Raw genomic sequence first — 6,080 nt, 5'->3', positions numbered from 1 at the left:
TGGAGCATAAACATTACTAACCAAAATAGTCTCACCAGATTCCAAAATCGAGGCCACCATAGAAATAGCAGACTGGCTGGAAATCCACCAATGAGGGACAACCTTACGAGGATCCCAGAAAAGAGCCAGACCCCCAGAGGTTCCCCTAGATCCAATACACTGACACTGGCCAGAAAACCAAATACGAGGAGCATGTTGAAACATGAGATCCACCAGAAGCTTAGTTTCCTGGATACAAAAGATATCAGGAGAATGAACAGCAATCAAATCTTGAATAGCCTTTTGACGGGGGGTGCTATTCAACCCCCTTGCATTCCATGAGAGAATAATCATGAGGAAGGTTGAGAGAAGTGGGCCTCAAGAGTCTTAATAGCCCCAGATTCCACCAAAAGATCCCCAGCAGATTTAAGCTTGTCTGCATCCTTCTTACGACCAACTTTCGAAGAAAATTCAAAATGTCCCTTCTTGAGAGGGCGTTGCAGCACCCCCAAGGAAGGAGACGATCCTCGCCCTTTGCCTGAAGAAAACACTGCCTTAGCCAAATATGCTAAAACAATATCATCCTGCACATCTACATAGGCCATAGGAGGCTCCGAACTCCCCTGCACCAATGCCGAAGACGAATTCTGCACAACAATCTCTTTCTCCAGCCCTGTATCCATCCCAGTATCCATACCAGAGGCCCCAGCAGAAAGCTCAACAGGAATCCCTTCCTCCACAGCCTGATTATCCAAGACCTCAAACCGATTGAAACCCTGATCATTCTGACTATCCTTAAAGGCCCGCTTGTGCCCTCTCCCTTTATTTCTCTGCTTAACAGGGATAAAGCCATCCTTATCAGGCCCACCCTCAACCCCAGATTCCTTCCCTTTAACCCCTTTCTCCACCGAGGGCCCAGAAGAAGGAGAAGAAGACACCCCAGTAGCTTTGGGTGCCCGAGGACACTGGCGCTGAAGGTGTCCATACTCATGACAGAAGCGGCAACGAAAAGGGAGGGACTCATAATCAAGCGATTGAATCCACGAAGCCGAGCCAATAAAAATTTCCAAAGAGTCTGGCAAAGGATTATTTAAATCAATTTCAATGCAGATGCGAGCATAAGAAAATACCTTTTTCTCCAAAGTATTTTGAGCAATGGCAGCCGGTTTCCCCAACAGAGCAGCAATCCGAAGCAGAATATCCTCTCTCCAAAACTCCAACGGCAGCCATGGAAGACGCACCCAAACAGGAACCCGAGTAGGAAGATCTTCTGTCGCATTAAAACCACTATGCCAGGGCTTAATGAACAAGCCAACATGATTGTAAAAATATGGCCCTCCTTCAAAAACACGATTACGGTCCAAGATACTAGAAAAATCGACCATGAAATAGCCATTTGCAGCTACCAATAAATCAAAATCCCCCTCAACATGCCAGGATCGACGGATCCAAGATTCTAACGCTGAGAGAGGAATCCGAATACCCAAGAACTTGCAGATCAAAACATGTTGGCTCCAATAAGCGATATCGTCCTGGACAGATTCCGGAGAGATAACCAAAACAGGCTGATCTTGACTCCGCGGCAGACATCCGTTCACTTTCTTGAGCTTAGAGCTCTCCCCCACAAAAGATGACTCCAATTTTTGTGCATGCATAGCCTCTGAAAGTTTTTGAGATGGCTTCAAGCCTGTAAAAACCAGACTATTGGAAACCACCACCATAGTCCCACCCAACTCACTCGGGCTCCAACCAACCCTTACTCCACCGCTTCCACCAACCACTTCCCCCCCACCGAACAACCTCCCACCAGTCCGTCACCCATCCAAACCCCCGCACCACTCCACACCCAGCAGCGAACACACAAAGGCAAACAGGAAAAAAGAAAAGGAAAGAACACATGTAGGAGCCACCAAAGGGAAAGGCACATGCAAGAGCCACCACGCAGCCTTAGAGGCTGCGCATGGCCTTACCTGCGCACAGGAACGCCATCCGCATCAGCAGTGTTACTTTCTTCAATCTTTTCATATAAATTACAAGTTCAATTTTAATTGAAAACTAGAGTTTTTAATGATTTAACCACTAAGGTTGTAGAAATTTGAAACTTGTAAATGAAAAATATGTAATTTCATTCCAAGGAAAGCATGCAAGACGTTGGGTTCACCAAAATGTAATGGTGGAAAAATGATGAATGATAGATCAAGAAGGAAACTACCCTTTCCCTCAAAGAGAGATGAGAGTTTTGCTATTGATTACCCTTCAAACACCTTTCACCATGTTACATTAGGAAGAGGAGAGGATAATTCACTAGATTCAATCTTTCCACATGAAGATGGTAGATTGAACTCTGAATGAATTGGGAATGTTAAGTTGATCCACTCTTCCTTGTTTGAAATGGAAAGGAAATTGATTAAATTATGTAGTGCAAAAGTGACAAAGAACTAATTATAACTTGAGATCAGAATATGGGATGAAGTTGTGCACCTGGATCTGGTAGTAATATGTCGAGACAAAGTTGTCCTGCGAATTTGAGGAAAAGTTGCCCGGACCGTGGCGGGAACGTACATGGTCCTCCGAAAAATCCTCGAAACAAAAAGGGTTTTTTCGTCTCTACAAATAGAGCCTGAATGCAAAAGTACAACTATGCACTTGCAACCTACACAGAGAAAAAAGAGGGAAATGGGTTGAGATTGGGGGTTTGCCTTTAGGTCAAACCCCAGTTTTGGAATTAACCAAGTAATGAAAGAATGTACTTGCAAGTAGATGTAAATGAAAGACTGAATTGTAAATCACCTCAAGGGAGGTTGTAGTAGCAATGTTGATAGAAATGCTTGTGTGGAATTGTATGTTGAAATCAATCTCCTCTTCAATGGTATAATCCTTAACTTGAATGCAATACCTATCCTTGAAGGGAGACTTGAGAATGCTCAATGGTAGAAAAAAATTATTGAATGCTTGATCTCTTATGCAACTTGAATCTATCCAACTTTGACCTATCCCCCTTATGTCAAGTGAGAGGATGAATCCCCCCTTAAATACATGTTAGTGGATTTGATTTTCATCACGGGCCGACATCAGGGGAGTTTCCCACCCGATAAACAACCAACAATGCAACCCTAGAAAGGGTCCTGCCCCAAAATAGGGCAGGGACAGGGGCGCCACGCTCCTGTCCTGGGAGGACAAGGGCACCACACCCCTGCCCAAGGGGGGAAAGTGGTGCCATGCCCCTATCCTACCCCTTTCTCCAGGGTAGAGTGCGGGCGGGGTGATGCAGAGGCCAAGGAAGAAGTTGTTACTGAAAGATGAGCAATCTCTGGTCTCCGATCAAGCTAGAGGATTCGAACTCGCATACGTGAGGACCCTAATGCAGTCAAAAAATGCTAAGGTCACAATTTTATGACACTATAGTGCTATACACATTTCCCGCAATCCAGTGGAGCATCAGTAGACGAAGCACATTAAGATCCACATTCACTTCATCAGGAAGTTGATCCAAGATGCTTCACTCATCCTGGAGTACATTCCTACAAGGAGTAGGTTGTTGACATCTTCACAAAACATTTGGCATAACCGTGTTATCTTCAGTTGTGCTCTATGCTCGGGGTGGAGGAATTTTTCCTTGGGGGGTCTTTGTGAGGCCTTCCTCCCTTCATGGTTTTTTAGCATGCTTTCATCTCTTTTAGGAGAAGAATTTTTTTCCACTGGGTTTTCTCTTTTTTCTCCACTTTACAGAGATTTCATTGTACTTGGGTACCTCATCAAGCTTTGTTGTCGAGATCCATTTTTCACTTCCATGCATCTAGTCCTTAGTTTTCTTAGCTTCTCCCTAAGTTCATCTTAAGGGGGGGTGTTGGAGTAATAAGGTTATTTACTTAATTAATTAAATCATCTCGATTTAATAATTGTCACCATTATTAATTATTAATTACTCATCCTAGGGTTTCTAATTTTAGGTGTTGATCTCCTTTTATAAAGATTGATCCTTTTACAATTATTCATTATTGCATATACTCTTTTGCTTCAAGCTTTCAAAGCACCTTATTTGTGTTTCAGTATCTCTTTTACGTGATAAGTTATTTACATGCAAGTGTTCACTGGGTTCTGTGAGCTTGTATTTCACAACTTTAACACATAGAAGCATATCACACATTAGGGTTGGTTATGGTATTAACCTTCAGGGAATGATCGTCAAAGACTGCATTGGTTAGCTTTTTAATTTTTTTGTTCTTTTTCAGTTTTGGTGCTACAATACTTCCTGAGTCCCATAGTCCAGTTTGTTGGCCATTTGGTGGAATTGATTATGTGTTGCATTGATGTTTTGTCATTGATATCAACACTAGTTGTTTGGATGTTTTACAGACACCCTTCTGGTCCTGGTAGGTTGAGTGGTTTTTGGTTAACTTGGATCCAGCATGATCTAGTTAACTCCGGTATAAAGTGGTGATGGAATTGGCTTGTTCATAATGCCTATACTCATATTTGGTCAATTGGTTTTGTTCTAGTGATTGGACGTTATCATGCTTACACAGAAGATTGGTTTCTGGTTCCAGCGATAGTTTCACCGCTAGATCTTTTGGTGGAGATTTTTTATGCATTGCATAATTGGTGTTGGTGCAGCTTATGATGGAGTTTCAAGATGATGTTGGTAATCTTGTTCAAGACTTGGAATTAGGAGATCATTGTTGAAGCATGTCGACCTATACTTGGTCCCAATTGATCTAGGTTATGGACTGGCATTAATGTAACATGTAGACAGGAATTATTGTTGTATTTTTCAGGATATCTTATTGTATGCGGGAAAAGCGGGCCGATAGAACTCAATATGTGAAAAACTAAGCTCTATGGAGCTTTGCTCACACACCCACAGGACTTCTTAGTGCAAGCTATGGAGTCATGAAGTATGGCTCAGCTTCCCAAGGATGGTTTTATGGTTCTCTATCTTGCACGGTCCCTCAAACCAATGTTTTTGCTCTCAGATCACTGAGCAAAATGGTTTAGGGATGACAAATGCAAGAACGAGGGATGCTTTTGTTGATTCTAATATGAGATGCATCCTAAGCTATGAATGATGCTACAAATGCAATAACTAGCTATAAGATGACAAGGTTAGTAAACAAAACTATCCTAGCATGCTATATTAGTTCATGTTTTAAGCTATATGATAAGGAACATACTCTAAATTAGCATATTTAGATTAATTCCTGATTTAAAAGAGAAGCTAAATGATGAACATATAAGATATGAAAGCTTGAATGGATTTGAGTATAAGTGTGATGCTAAAGACTTGGATATTTGAAAAATGGAGGAATGAGAGCTCTATTTATAGCAAAAACGGGGCAATGGATGGTCAAGATTGAAAGAGACAATCAAGGGCCAAGTTTGAAAGTTGGGAATCCATGTTTGCAATTGGCACCAATAAAATGGTGACAATTGTCAACATAAGGTTGGTTGAGAGGAGATGTAAGAAGCATTAAATGCTTGAGAAGACCTCATGGTTACCCTAGGGGTTAAGGGTTAAGGTTAAGATAAGGTTATCCATTGGATAAAGCTTTTACCGAAAGGATAAACTCTTGTGCAAAGGTTTAAGGATAACCATGGTCAAAGCAATAAATGTTTGATGAGACCCTTGGGTTAGATGGAGGTTGAGTTTATGGAAATTCTTTAACCATTAATGGTTATGAAGACTTTGGGGATAACTTTGTAAGAGTCCTTCCAAATTTGGGGGCATTCAACAAGTAAAGGCTTTAATGCATTTTGAAGACTTTACTCCAAATTTGAGAAGTGACCTCCTCAAATTTAGGGGAAAGGGATAATGGATGGGTTTGGGTTAATTAATTAGGATTAGAAGAATCTAGAAGAGGTTAGAAAGAGGGTTAGGATGCAAGTGGGAGGTGTAGGATTTTGCAAGTGGGTGAGGGAAAATAGGTTTTAATTGAATTTAATTCAATTTGGTTGTAATTAAATAAATTAGATTTATTTAATTTAGAATAACCATTTTAATTAAATTTGAATTTAATTAAAAAGTGGATAGGGGCTTTAATTGAATAAAATGAATTTATCCTATTAAATGGTATAGTGAATTTAATTGAGTAATTTACTTAATT

Source organism: Cryptomeria japonica, chromosome 11, assembly GCF_030272615.1.
Source record: "Cryptomeria japonica chromosome 11, Sugi_1.0, whole genome shotgun sequence".
NCBI classification, from domain to species: Eukaryota; Viridiplantae; Streptophyta; class Pinopsida; order Cupressales; family Cupressaceae; genus Cryptomeria; species Cryptomeria japonica.
Note: the sequence above shows the minus strand (reverse complement) of the source record.